The sequence below is a fragment of the Papio anubis genome, chromosome 19 (genome assembly GCF_008728515.1).
Source record: "Papio anubis isolate 15944 chromosome 19, Panubis1.0, whole genome shotgun sequence".
NCBI classification, from domain to species: Eukaryota; Metazoa; Chordata; class Mammalia; order Primates; family Cercopithecidae; genus Papio; species Papio anubis.
In genome coordinates, this window is record NC_044994.1 from 59,389,524 (window position 1) to 59,405,784 (window position 16,261).

A 16,261-nucleotide genomic window follows, 5' to 3' on the forward strand; every position below is an offset into this window, starting at 1 on the left:
GATAAAAATCATTTGATCCAACCCTGCAAAAGCACTTTATTTGACAATAGCAGTAATTATTATTTTAACAAATAAACAGATGTGACAAAATTATTATTATTTTGTTAGATTTCATTATATTTAGTTTAAATTTTTACTGTGAATGTGGAGAATACCTCAATATTTAAATAAATATATAGACAAATAAGGGTTAGTTTGATCCCTCAATTTCAGGGAAATTGTTTCCATATATTATCGTACATAGAATCATTTCAAAAGCTTGACAAAACAGAAAATCCCACTCCACAGCTACTGATTCATGAGCTGGGTATTTTTTTAACAAGCCTCAAAGATGACTTGAAGGCAAATATTTTCATGAAATATCATCACCATCATCATCTTGTCAACCATATTGAGTGTTTACTCTGTGATGATTACTATGCAAAGATAACGGCATTCCTTAATTGAGTTCTCTTACAGTAATTCTATAGTATATGTTCTATTATTGTTGCTATTTTATAAATGCAGATACTGGGCATACTAAAGTTAAGTAACTTGTCTTAGCTATAAAGTAATTGGCGGGATTGGAATTAAGACAAAGGATTTTGCTTTCTTTAGAGTTGTTACCTTTAACTAATGTCTTTGCAGAAGCCATTTTCTGGAATATATATATCTTCTTTTTTTTGAAAAGAAAATGCATGTAGAAGTTGGCTGACACTTATTTATAGAACAGTATTTTCAAACTTTTCATAATTTACTCTCCTATCAGAAAAAAATACTGCAGGTGAGCCCCAATATTTGTATATGCATTTATATACTAATGATTCACAAACACAACTATTATCACTATGTAAAGTATTTGCTAAAATGTACTCAAAATTTAAATGCAAAATAATGAAGTAAAGCATACATATAAATGAAATTTCTCATATTTTATAGTTCAGTTAAAAGCATGGTGAGCCTGCTGTGTTATATAAACACTTCCTTGCAGACTTCCCTGTAAGATGAAGGAGCATGGCATAATTATGTTGGATTTTGTGGGTCTGCATCTTCCACCTAATCCTGTTTGGGGTCTATCATTTTCCCTTTCTTCTTCAAGAGGATAATCAGCAGTGATTTTTTTTATGTGTTACTTTTTAAGTTCTCATTTTACAACATTAAGTCAATGTTGACCGGTAAGTAGAATCTGTATAAAATGTAATGATTTGTACCTCAATGATATGATAGTTTCATGAGACTAGTCAAGATACTTAAACACTCTCAGGTTGAGTATCTTCAACTGCAAGATGATTTAATAAATGTAATCTCTAGATCTTCTGGATAAATCACATTAAAATAACTGAAACTAGTTAGAATATATCAAATGTTTAATAAAGGTCCTTATGTCATATAAACATGTAATTTATTTAAATACTTATAATGTCTGACTTCTTTAAATAAATGCTTATTAATCAGTTCCTGGAGTGCATAAGATAATCACTGGTAATCACCCATTGCTACAAGAATCATCAAAGGAGCAGCTCTCAGTATAACTGCTATTGAAGCCATGCAGGAAAGGGCTCCTTCCAAGTTAGAATGACTGAAAACGGGAAATATTTGCTACAGTCATTTACAAACGATTTTATCTGTATACAGCCAAGGTTAGTGTGCACAATTTTTATTTTGTAAAATTTTCAGATTTGGCAGTAGACAAGAGTACAAATCTATCATAAATACTTATAAAAACTAAGAGAGTTTAGATAGAATTTTAATTATCAGAAGGTTAAAATTCTTACCATATATTGTCACTGTCACGTCTGAATACAGATTTTGAAAAACATTGATAATCTAGCAACTTACAAGTTGAAATCTGTTTACCTACTTTCCTATTTATTTTAATGGATAAAACATTCTTGGAAAGTCATATTGATATTTGAGGAAAATTAAATCTTGGGGTTCTATTTTGAAGACATATTTTGCACATTCTGGACATAGTATCTTCAGATTATGTGGCTTCAGTGAATACCTGCCTACTGAAGCATCATAAAGCAGTCTAAATAACCCATATTTATCTCTTTTCTAATCTCCAGACCTACAGAATTACTTTCCACAAGGTATTTCAAAGTGCATACTGAAATTCTTACTTTCTATTCACTCTTGCACCTAATCATTATGTTCCTTCTTTCCCTTAATGAAATCAGCATCCTCTCGAAAGCTCACACTTGAATAAAAGGTATTCTCTGACGTTTCCTTCAGCTAACCTCCCATATACATACATTTGAGCATGAAGCCTGACTAGAGATGAACTATGATCAATTCTATGTCTTAAATACTTCAAGTAAATTCATTTACCTTCTATTACCTCCAAGTTGTTAATTCATGATAATTTTAAAATCTTTATTTTGTACATATTCAAATATGAACAAATAATTGTACATATTGCTGGGATACAGAGTGATATTTTAATACATGTATTCAATGTGTAATGAAAAAATCAGGATAATTAGTACAACAATCACAAACATTTATCTTTGTGTGTGTGTGTTGTGAACATTCTGATCCTCTCTTAGCTTTTTAAAAAGTATGCATTAAATTATTGTTATCTATATTCACTGTGCAGTGCTATAGAAAACCAGAATTTATTCCTTTTCTTTAGCCATAATTTTATATCTATTAAACAGTCTTTCCCCATCTCCTCTTCTTCCATTATTTCCTTTCTCTAATAATCATAATTCTACACTCTACTTCCGTTAGCTCAATTTTATTTTAGCTTTCGCATAAGAGTTAGAACTTGTAGTATTTATCTTTCTGTGCCTGACCTATTTCACTTAAAGTAATGCACTCTAGGTTCATCCATGTTGCTGTGACTGATAGAATTTCATTCTTTTCTATAGCTGAATAGTATTTCATTGTGTATATACACCACGTTTTAGTTATTCTTTTATTTCTTGAAGGACACTTAGTTTTCTTCCATATATTGGCTATTGTAAATGGTGTTGCAATACACATTGGAGTGCAGATATATTTTCAATATACTGATGTTCTTTCGTTTCAATAAATACCTAGTAGTGAGATTGCTGAATCATATACTAGTTCTATCTAGTTCTATTTTTAGTTTTTGGAGAAACCTTCATGCTGTTTTTCATAATGGCTGCACTAATGTACCTTCTCACCAACATTGAAGGAGTTCCATTTTCTCCACATAGACAACAGTATTTTTTTTTTAACTTTTTGATAATGGACATTCTAACTGGGGTGAAAAAATATCTCATTGTGATTTTGATTTACATTTCCCTGATGATTAGTGATGTTGAACATTTTTTTCCATACACTTATTGGCCTTAGTTCATAAATTCTTGTTATAAATTGTTTATAATACCAAAAAATAAATAGGAATTGTATTTTTGAAAGTAATACAATTACTTTACAGAACATTACAGAAATAATGTTTCTGGAGTGTTAAATACTGAAAGCCATTTCATTTTCAATCTCACATCTGTGACTCTATCTTAAAGAAATAAATTGGTATATAAAATGTTCTTATACAAAAAAATTATCGATGTATTATTTATTATGTCTAAACTTAAAACCTAATTGCTGAGGTGAGCTGAGTACTTTTTGACATATAAGTTCTCTCAAGTGTTTAAAGATGTTGGACAGGATTATGGCAAAGATATTTGGAGACGTGCATAGTAGAAGAACTTAGTAGTCGAAAAACCTCAGGATGTCAAGACAGTAGAGTTCTACATCATGTTGTATTAAAAAATAAACTAGTGTTAACAGACGAACACAAACATATATATATTTTCTAGTTTGTCACTGAAAGAGAGCACAACTTAAGGAATAATTCTGCTTATTTCTACCACTAATGTATACCATAAGTTTCCGGTTGGTCTTTTATATCAGCCTTCAATTAAGAAAAATATATAATTTGTTGAATAGCTAAGAGAAGTTTTAAGAGTGAATCTCAGGAAACAGAAATAACGAATTGAAGGGTAACTGGAGGTTGAGAATGAAGTCTCACAATTCAAAGTAGTTTTTCAAATAAGTTGCTGAGAGAGGGAAAAGAGATTTGGGATGATAGCAATGAGAGGTTTGGAGTTAATGAGGTTCTTTTCTTTTTTTTAAAAAAAAAATATAGATACTGTGTTGAATGAAAATGGGCTAAATGCCCCACTTTTTTAAGACCCAACTGTATGTTGAATTAAAAATATCTATTTTACACACAATGACACCCATAGGCTCAAAGTAGAGGAATGGAGAAAGATCTATCAAGCAAATAGAAAACAAGAAAGAGCAGGAGCTACTATTCTTCTTTCAGACAAAACAGACAATTGTCAAAAAGGACAAAGAATGGCATTACATAATGATAAAGAGTTCAATTCAACCAGAAGACTTAATTATACTAAACATATATGCACCCAACATTGGAGCACCAAGATTTATAAAGCAAGGTATTGAAGACTTACGAAAAAACTTAGATAACCACACAATCATAACTGGGAGACTTTATCACCCCAATGACAGTATCAGACACATTAATGAGTTAGAAAACTAATAAAGATATTCAGAACCTAAACTTGACACTTTACCAAATGAAACTAACAGATATCTACAGAGAACTCCATTAAACAACAGTAGAATATACATTCTTCTTATGCACACATGGCACATGCTCTAAAATCAACCACACACTTGGCCATAAAGCAGTTCTCACATATTCAAAAAGCCCAAAGTCATATGAATCACAATCTTGGAACACAGTACAATAACAATAAAATAAATACTAAGAAAATCACTCAAAACTATACAGTTACATGAAAATTAAACAAACTGCTCCTGAATGACCTTCAGGTAAACAATGAAATTAAGGCAGAAAGGAAGAAGTTTTTTGAAAGTAATGAAAATGCAGACACAACATACCAGAATATCTGGAACACTGATAAAGCAGTGTTAAGAGGAAAGTTTATTAGTCTTAAATGCCCACATCAAAAAGTTAGAAAGATCTTTACTTAATAACCGAACATCACACCTAGAGGAAATAAAAAAACAAGAGCAAACAAACCCCAGAGCTAGCATTAAAAAAAAAGCTAGCCGAACTGAAAGAAATGGAGACATGAAAAACACACATAACATCAACAAAACCAAAGTTGCTCTTTGAGTGAATAAATAAGATTAGTAGACTACTAGAAGACTAACAGAGGGAAAAAAAAGAAAGACAACTGGAAATGTCCAAGGGGACATTACCACTGGCCCCACAGAAATACAAACAGCATAGAGGCTGCATATCCACAACACCCTCAGAGACTCCGTGCACACATAGTGAAAATCTAGAATAAACTGATAAATTCCTGGAAACCTACAACCACCCAAGATTGAATCAGGAAGAAATTGAAACACTGAACAGATCAACAGTGAGTTCCAAAATTGAATCAGTAATAAAAAAACCTACCCAACAGAAAAAGCCCTGAATGTGACTAATTCACAGCCAAATTATACTAGCTATTATAAAGAAGAGGGAGTACTAATTTTACTGAAACGATTTCAAAGATTTGAGGAGGATGGACTCCTTTCTAACTCGTTCTATAAGACGAGCCTCATTCTAATACCAAAATCTGTCAGAGACTCAACAGCAGAAGAAAACTTCAGGCCAATATCCTGTTGAACATAGATTCAAAAGTCCTCAACAAAATAGTAACAAACCAAATACAGCAACATATCAAATTTAATCCACCATGATGAAATTAACTTTTTTCCTGGGATGCAAGGTTGGTTTAACATATGTAAATAAATGTGATTCATAACATAAGCAGAACCAGAAACAAAAATCACATGATCATGTCCATACACACAGAAAAGCTTCTGATAAAATTCAATATTTCTTCATCTTAAAAACCCTGAAAAAGCAAGGCATATAATGGACATACCTGAAAAAATAATAAAAGCCGTCTATGACGAATTCACAGCAAGCATCATACAGAATGGGCAAGAACTGGAAACATTCCCCTTGAGAACTGGAACAAGACAAGGATGCCGATTCTCACCACTCCTATGTAACATAGTTTGGGAAGTCCTAATCAGAGGAATAAGGCAAGATAAAGAATTAAAAGGCAAACCATAGGAAGAGATAAGGTCAAAATATCTCTCTTCACAGATAATATGGTTCTATACCTAGAAAAGTCTGGCCAGAGGTTCCTAGATCTCACTAAAATTTCAGCAAAATTTTGGGATACAATATAAAGGTACAAAAATCACTAACATTTCTATATACTGATAACATCCATACTGAGAGCCAAATCGAGACCACAATCCCACTCAAATAGCAACAAATAGAATAAAATACCTAGGAATACAGCTAGTCAGGGAGGTGAAAGATCTCTATAATGAGAACTACAACACTTACTGAAAATCAGAGGACACAAACAAATGAAAAAACATTCCATGCTCATGGATAGGATTAATCAATATTGTTAAAATGACCATAATCCTCAAGAAATTTACAGTTTCAATGCTATTTCTATCAAACTACCACTGACATTCTTCACAAAATTAAAAAAAAAATCATACTAATGTTCACATGGAATCACAAAAGATCAAAAATAGCCAAAGAAATCCTAAGGAAAAAAAAAAAAGCTGCAGGAATCACACTACCTGACTTAAAAGTGTACTACGAGGCTACAGTAACTAAAACAGTATGGTACTGGTACAAAAACATACTCATAAACCTATAGAACCAGTTAGAGAACATAGAGGCCGCATATCCACAACCATCTGATCTTCAACAAAGCCATCCATAATAAGCAATGGGGGAAAGGACTCCTTTTAAATAATGGTGGTGGGATAACTGGCTAGGCATATGCAGAGGGTTTAAACTAGACCCCTTCCTTCCACCATATAAAAAAATCAGTATAGATTAAACATTTAAATGTAAATCCTACAACCATAAACACCCTAGGAGAAAACCTAGGAAATACTATTCTGGACATAGGCCCTGGCAAGGATTTCATAACAGACTCCAAAAGTGATGGGAACAAAAATTAAAATTGACATGTGGGACCTAATCAAACTAAAGAGCTTCTGCACAGCAGAAGAAACTATCAACAAAGCAAACAGACAACACACAGAATCAGAGAAAATATTTCCAAACTATGCATCTGACAAATCCAGAATCTATAAGATACTTAAACAAATCAGCAAGCAAAAAACAACCTCATTTAAAAATGGGCAAAGGATATGAACAGAGGTTTCTCAAAAGAAGACATGCACACAGCCAACAAGCCTATTAAAAAATTCTGAATACCACTAATCATTAGAGAAATGCAAATCAAGGCCACAATGAGATACCATCTCACACCAGTCAGAATGGCTATGATTATGTCAGAATATAACAGACACTGGCAAATTTGCATAGAAAAGAGAATTCCTATACATTGCAGATGTGAATGTAAATTAGTTCAGCTACTGTGAAAAGCAGTTTGGAGTTATCTCAAAGATCTTAGAACTACCATTCAATTCTGCAACCCTAGTAGTGGTTTATATTACTACCATTCAACTTGGCAATCCTAGTAGTGGATTATTAACTATATATTTGAAGGAATATATAGTTCTACCATAAAGACATATGCACAAATATGTTCATCACAGCACTTTTCACAATAGGAAAGACATGGAATCAACCTAGATGCTCATGAAAAATGGACAGAATAAAGAAATTTGACACATTTACACAATGGAATACTATATAGCCATAAAAAAATGAAATCATGTCCTTTGCCCCAATAGGATGGAACTGGAGGCCATTATCCTAAGCAAACTAATGCAAGAACACAAAACCAAATACTGCACGTTCTCACTTATAAGTGGAAAACTAAACATTGAGTACACATGGACACCAGAGTAATAGACACTAGGGCTTACTTCAGGGTGGGGTGAGAAGAGGGTGAGAATCAAAAAACTGTCTGTCAGGTAGTATTATCACTACCTGGGTGATAATATAATTTGTACACCAAACCACAGCAACATGCAGTTTACACATGTAACAAGCCAGCACATGTACCCCCTGAAACTCGGAGCTAGAAAAAAAATTTAATCAAAGTTATAATAAAATACCGGATACTAAAATGGAAAGTGCCCTTCAAAGACATGTTATAAAAGGTAAATAAGAATATATTATTACTTTGATACAAAACATTTTGGAATTCAACCTCTTGAGATAAGAATTATTTTAGTTTCAAATTGTATAATATAAAATTGAATGTTTTAGTCTCTCTTTCATAAAGTCTATAATGTAAAAACTGGTATCACTTGTTTTATGTTTATTATTTTGTGTTTTCTGTATACTAACTTAAAATAAATTCATATTTTTAAAACTTAATTTTGTTGAGTTTATTCAGAATATTTAATCATGGAAAGGTATTGTGAACATATTGTGATGCCAGATGGACTAGGTTAGCACAATGTTTAATGCTATTATTGTATATATTTTGCAGACACTGTTTTTTATTGTCTGCTATTAGCTGTATATTAAGAATGACTACGTAATATTTAGCCAAGCACAGAAAGAGAAACACCACATTTTGTCACCTTTATGTAGAATCTAAAACAATGGAACTCATAGAGGTATAAGGTAGACCGGTATTTACAGAGGCTGGGGGGGTGGGGCAGATGAGGAAATGAAGATCAAATCTCAGACAGGAGGAGTATGTTTCATGTTTCGGAAGGGGTTCTATTAGACAGTGCGGTGAATACAGCTAATAGTAGAGAATTGTACATTTCAAAATTCCTATGAAACCAAAGTTCAACTGTTCTTACCACAAAAAAAGTGTTAAATATTTGAGGTGATGGATATATTAACTAGTCTGATTTAATCATTCCACATTGTTTTTATGAATTCTAACATCAGTTTATGTCTCATAAATTTATGATATTATAAATTGTTCATTTTCAATAAAAAATAAATATTGAAAATATCCTATAAAGAGATTAATAAATTGTTTTAACATGAATGGCATGAATATAGGATAAATTCCTACTGTTTAATTCCCAAAATGAGAAATTTGAGTATATCACCTTAATTATAAATAAAAATGTGTATGGCATAAAACAAATCAAAAGTGTTTTGAGTTTTTTAAACACAGAAGACAGTAAAGTATACCTCTGAGGGTTGTATGTAATGGGTTAAAAATATGTATCAACTTAAGCAAGGAAAACAGTCATGAATGTTTATGAAACAGTCGTAAATATAGTTAATTCATATTACAAGCTGGATTTAAAAACAAAGATAGGATATCTTACATTTGTAAATCCTTTGAAATTGTTTCCAGATAGAATAAACATACTTTCTTTTAGTACTTAAATGTAACAGCATTTAGTATAATCTAAATGCATGACTGGGATTATTGAATAAATAAATGTGTCTTTATTCCTTAAATTTTAAATTATGTGGACTCTGAAGCTGCTCCAAATTGTTAATAAGTATACAGACAGCCAGTATATGCTGCTGAAAGAGATGAAGTTTTATATAAAAAAATTCCTTACTTTATTTTTTAAAAATCTGGCAACCCTAATGTTCTAATATTTTGTTTCATAATGTTGAAGAGTCAGTTAAGTAGTGTCTTGCTGAGATTTTTAATATTTAACTCATTCTTGTAAAAGTCTATTGTTTTTCCTTTTTTATACACAAAAAAATTCCCAATGACATAATTATAATCTCATAAAAATCATATTTATGAGTTAAGAATTGTGTGTTTTAAACACTGGTTTAAAAACACACACACACACACACATACACACACAAAATGACAATGCTCTATATCTTTAAAAATACTTTAGATTTCATATAAGTGGTTTTATTAAATCCATATTGTATAAAATGACATTAAAGTTTTATAAATAATTCATATGGTCTTGAAATTATCAAAGGAGTATACACATACATTCAAAATTATCTGTTAATAGAGAAATGTGTAGCCAGGTACACATATGTGTATGAAAACATAAATATGCTTATTTATTATTAACCAATAAATTTGGAGTCAAATCTTCATATGCCTACAGAGTTGGGTTATTCTATAAGCATTCGATAAAAGAGAGAAAATAATCAAAAAGCAACCAATGTCTTATATAATCCCCCAAAGAAAAGTCTTATTTAGAAGAAGGGGATTTATATCCACCTGACGAGTGATATTGTAGCCCATTTATTTCTCATCAAATACTATGGGGAAAGTTATATTTTGCTTTACCAGTTCAAGAGCAATTTCAAGCACTGTCAAGAAGTATTTGCTTAGTGACAAATGACACTACTCTCTTGAAAATTCAGATGTATCTATACCTTTTCTCTTTGCCTTTATTATTATTATAGTTACATTTTATGTTTATCTTTATGTTTAGTAGTAGTATCTCTTCATCAAAGAAAGTCATATATTCTCCATTAGACCTTTTTAGGAATAAAATAGATGACAATTTCTCTGGCACAATTTAACTATAAAACAACTTAAAGGCAGAAAAATAGTGACTTTTCTGTGATATATTTATGGTTTGCTCATTTCCACAGGAATGACATTTCTAAATTTTGCACACAGATAAAATTGCCTAGGTTACTTTAGGAAATGACTGATGTGCCAAAATTATCCCCACTTTAATACAATATCTTGCAAATTTGCAAATTTCATTTATCATGAAACTTCTTACAATTAAAAAACAGCTAAACTGTGGATCTACTGCTCTGGTATGTCGAAAAGCCACGGTCCTAAAACAACATTTCAAATTTCACTTGTTGTGCCAAAGCAGGATTTCTAAAAACGATGTTTTGCTTTAATCTTAAGACATACTTTGATGATTCTGAATATAATTATTGAATAATTAATGTGACAAATTTTGACAAAAGTATGTATTCTAGAACACGTTTTAACGTCAGACAAGCATTCTCTTAATGAATTGTATCAGAATATTCAAGAGGGTAGGCATCACTTGAAAAGGAAATTGATTTGTTACACATTTTGACAGGTTTTAGAACATTTAGCTGTATTCTCTCGATTGAAAGGTGGTGAGAGTGGGTAAAAAAAGAAAAAAAAACTCTTTAAGGGTACAGTTTATCTTGTTTTGTTTTGATTTGATTTTAAAGTGGCAAACATCTTTTGCAAAGACACCCATTTTGTAAATCAGGGGCTGTCTTCACCATTGACAGAAAGGATTCCTGAGGGATTATTGTCAGGTTCCATACTTAGTTATGTTTCAACCTCAATCTGTTTCACCAAAGCAAAGATACAGGTGATAGAAGATCATGGATGTTAAAGGAAATCATCGTGACAACAATTTCTTATTCACCAGCATGGTTCTCAAACTCTTGGTTAGGAGCAAGACATTCTCATGTAAAAGAAGGTATATAGAAAGATCAATATCTCCTTGTAAACAGTGTAACATATTTGTTCCTATTGCATGACTACTCACTACCATGCTGAATACTGCTATATAATGTTTTAAACATATATTTAAGAGTACATGCTAAGATCATGCATGGCAAAAATGGTCAGTTTATATTAAGTTATAGATGATCATATATCAGATTAGATGTAGCTCTGTTACGAGAAATTCCTGAAAGATGGATCTGGTTTCTTAAGAATGCATAGGAGGCATCTCTGCACATCATTTTAAAGCATCTTCAATTTATTATAATGTCATCAAAATGTGTTTTTATGTTTCTTGAGGAAATGTACCTTACAAACATTCCAAAGTGAAAAACACACCAAAACAAAAAATATAAGTAGAAGACATATGCTTTTAGATATATGCAGATGTGTGTGCCTAAAATTTTAAATATTTCACTGGAGCATGAATAATTTACTAAATGTGTGAGACTGTAAAAATCGGATATTTATATAATGATACAAGCATTATCATTCACTTCTAGAAAGACTTGGTGAAGTGGAAAACATGTAAAGAAAAGGAGAGCTGGTGGTTTCTAAATGACATAAATTGATTGCTTAAAAATTTTGAATAACTATAGACAATAATGAAATGCTTATTCCTTTTAAAAATAAATTTGTTAGTTACTTTATTTGGTCAATATAAATGTTCACATTACATTGAAATTTAAATTCTTTCAAATTAAAAATTATAGTAAGTATGCATGCTGCTGATAATTACAATATTAAGAATTTGAAAAAAAGAGTATATTAATGCATGTAACGTTACTTAATATTGTAACTACATCTAAAACATAAATATATATTACTAAATTTTCAAATATTTTATCTAAATAATGTCTTTCTTACAGATGTATTAATTCAACAAATGAATTAATAGAGCTAAAATATAAATTGACATAATCTGAAGAAAGCCTTTGCCACTTTATTTAGGTATTTTTTGTTGCTAAATATTTCATGTGTTTTTATATTTAATAGATTTATTAAATCCCTTTGGTAAACTTATTCTGAAATATTTTATCATAAATATTAATTCAATTAAAATTACATATACCAAATTAGATGTGAAACATATGTCTTTTACAGTATCCATTTTCTTAATTTACACTGTTCTTAATTTATACTATCTTTCATATTTGAGAAATTACCCTTTGTGTTATGTATAAATGTTATAATACATATAGGCAAATTAATATGTGTGTACAAATTTAGACGTATATGTGTTTTTATTCATATTAATTCTAATATTTTAATTTTATTGGAATTATTATAATATACTTAAACTTTTTCATATTTATTCTGTATATAAATATTTTTTTCTTCATATACTTAAGGATGACAACTCTAGTGTTCATATTACCTGATATACATGGTAAATACACGATAGATAATAAATAAAACCCTGAACAAAGAAAAATGTGCAAACAAAGAAAGACATGCAAAGAAAGATTGATTCATTTCTTCTAAGAAACTGGAGAAGTTTTAAATATCCTAACATAGGTGTAACTTCCCCCCCACCCCAACAATCTATATTACAGAGACAGAGAATTGTTCTTACAAATATTTGTTTTGAGAAAGTTCAGTACACATCATGCTTTTAAAATTTTTAGAATATTTTCCCTATTTCCTATATAAATATTTTCCTTAATATTTTTAGAATATTTTCCTAGCAACAACTTAAGTACTTTTTGACCTATTGACTCATTAAAGATGATGCATGTAGTTTATAATATGCCTGACTATCACAGTCTTACCTTTGTAACTTCAACTTCTAGGAGTTCTGTGAAAACTGAACAGCAGACTTCGTGTTGGACACATGAGGAAGCGTAGGAAAAACTTTCTTCTTTTTGCTTCACAGTCTTCTCAGCAAACTCTCGATGTGCCCCATTGCCTGGAATTACAGACGCTTGTGCTTTTAGTACCACAACACTGTCAGTATGTCACTGCTTACTGAATGCTATTTTGGGTTCTCTGAGTAGAGTCATAAACACTGAGCCTTTTGTGCAAAATATCATAAGGGCACTCTGATGCTCGTTCATAGTCTGGAATTAAAATGCAGACAGCTAAGCAAGTAGTATGAGCTGATTATCTTTTTTTTTTCCCCCCTAACAACAAGCAAAAACAAAATAAAGTACTTATTGGCCTGAGTTGATAAAGACAGAATTCAACTTATGTACAAGAATTTTGTAAGTAGAGAGGACATGCCCTCTGTTTGGGGATTAGCTGATGAAACAAATGATCAATTTAAAGCAGACACAAAACTTACTAAAAAGGGAAATGATTTTCCACTGTGTGTCTATGCCTTCTGGCTATTTCTTAATTCGATCAGTTCTCCTCAGAAATCAAGTAAAATACATAATGAGAGAGCAATGTCTAAATTTTAATAAGTCATTTTCTTTTCCTTGGTTTACTATTACCTAAAATGTTTTATTTTATTCATATTTGTAATTAGATTTTGATATAAGCTATTGTTATTTAATATAAAATACATATGTGTTCTCTATGCTGTTTACTCAAGCTGCTATTTAGTTAAAAATCATTTTTGAAACAAACTAGAGAAATATTAAAATATTAAAAGTTTCTTAAATTATACCTATTTAAAAAAATTCTAAGTGGGTCAGGATTATTCAAACATCCTATTAATTCTGATAGATATTTTGGTCACTATCCTCTTAGTTTTTTCATTTTCTCTTATTTTTTGAGGAAAGAAATGGCAAAAGCTATATGGGCAGTAAAGTAGTTAAGATACACAAGCACACACATATACACACATGCACATGTGCACACACATACACATACATATTCATGCACACACATGCACAAATGCACCTCCTATGAGGTTGTGAATGTTAGGAGGAATCAATAATTTATGAATAAATATTGAAGAGATGAACCTGGGAGAACAGATCTGTGGATAGCAGGAACAGGATAATGTGGAAAGTTTTTTTTTCAGGTTGAAAAAAACATTTCTAGGTGTTTCAAGATATTAGTAAATAGGGAAAAAAATAAATTTTACAAAGAACCTCTGAAGTATTCTTATATATTTTCCCCTTCATATTTTTTACAGTATCAAAAACAGTGGAGATACCTGTTTAAAATATTTATTTGCATAATTCACTGTTCTATCTATGACCTCATCTAGGATTTCTGTAAGAATCTAACATTTTATAAGATGCCAATTTATACCTTAATGTTTATAAAATATCCAGCTGCACTTAGGATTGCAACCACAGTGTATAGCCTCAGTGCACCTGTAAACATGACGTCCCAAGGGCTTATTTTAGAGCCTAAGGGAGCAAAGGTGGGTCAGCATTTGCTGTCCTGATTATGACAGTACCAACAAAGAGCAATGAGAAGTATAGAAACCACACTGAGACAGGATTCAATTGTCTAAAGAAGGTACAGTGTGAAGCTACATGTTTTATGTAGAATATCATTAACAGCAAACTGATTTTATTAAACAGATCATCTATTATCAAACACGTACAGGCACCAGTTACTGTGAATTACTTAAGAAATGCATGCCCTTCCTGGAAGAGGCTATAAGGTGAACAGCCGATAGCCTAGGATCCAGCAAGTTTCATCCGCTATGCCACAACCAAGAATGCAGACTTGGCAGTACTTATGGGACTGGTCATCAGATAAGCTTAGGGATTACTTCTACATCATTTTCTTTATAACATTTTATATATATATGACTTTTTTCATGTATGGGGGGTAATGCATAGTAAGTGAAACATGACTGTATAAGAACAGAGGCTCAAAATTAAATACACTACTATCCATGTGTGAGTCAGGGTTATCATACTCAGAGTTATCTGAGGTCCCCATAGCAGTAAACATGTGGCAGGATAAAGAATTCCTGAAACACAAGTGGTGTTTTATAGCTGTACAGTGACATTCTGGTCTATTTTCATATACAGTCTGCGGGAATTCCACAGTTATCACCCGCCAGCAGGCTAAGGAGCAGAGCTTGAAGTTGCAGAAGTCAGGATTTTATTGAGTTACTCTAAATAAAAATTTGAATTCAAATATTAAAATTCAGAGCCATCATTTTTTTAAACCAGTTGATTAAGAAATGTATATCTAATAACTAACTGCAGATAAGACTGGCTAATGAAGTATGAGTCTAACTAACTGAGCAGGCAGAAATAGAAAGTCAAATGTTATGTAAGCTCTGGTCTGTCCCTTGAAAATGGACATTCAGAAAGTTTAAGTCTATCTACTTTATATCATAGGCTATACATGTGCCTTCAATTAGATATTTAGGCCTTGTCCAATCAGGTGTGATCAGGATAGCAGAATCTAAGGACTACATCCTTCTCACATGGTCTGGAAGCATTTTAGTTCTTAAAAATATATTAAAGTTGTTTTGGCAAAAGCTTATAATACGTTAATACAGAAACATGTAAAACAGGTATTTACTGTATGCTACCACCATATCAGTGGGAAATCTATTGACTAGCAAGCAGATAGCAAAATCAAACAAAATCAAATCCAAAAATGAATAGAATAATGAAGAAATTCAATGTATGCATAGAGAAAGAAAGTAGGGTTAAGGGCTAGTTGATCCAGTGGCTTCCTCCTGCAGTCAGTTATCTAGGTTCTTGGGCTCTGTTTGGTTCTCCAACTTTTCCTCAAAGCCCTCAAAAACACTGGCACTTTCGTCTTATTCATCAAAACGATCACTTGTCCTTGTATGAACAAAGAATGGCAACAAGAAAAGCTCAAAATAATAGTCATTCCTGAACCTGAAAGAATTAGTTGGCAGAAAAACAGATTCATTTCCCCAAATTAGAGTGGAGTGGTTGAATCTAGTTGATAACCAACTAGATGTCCAGTGTTCACTTTAGATATTCATGTAAAATAGCTTTTAAAAT

General features: G+C 31.5%; 1 protein-coding gene across 2 annotated transcripts in view; it reads right to left on the minus strand.

Moving 5' to 3' along the window:
- The window catches only part of CDH19 (cadherin 19), a 103,688-nt gene extending 89,911 nt beyond the window's left edge, over positions 1–13,777 (minus strand). Inside the window, exon 1 of one of the 2 annotated variants that reach the window (XM_003914465.5) lies at positions 13,136–13,777. The gene's annotated coding sequence lies outside the window, so the exon portion shown is untranslated. Of the gene's footprint in view, positions 1–5,885; positions 6,544–13,135 lie in introns of those variants that run through there. The other variant, XM_021930209.1, reaches the window with a different exon arrangement.
- Positions 13,778–16,261: the final 2,484 nt, after the last annotated feature.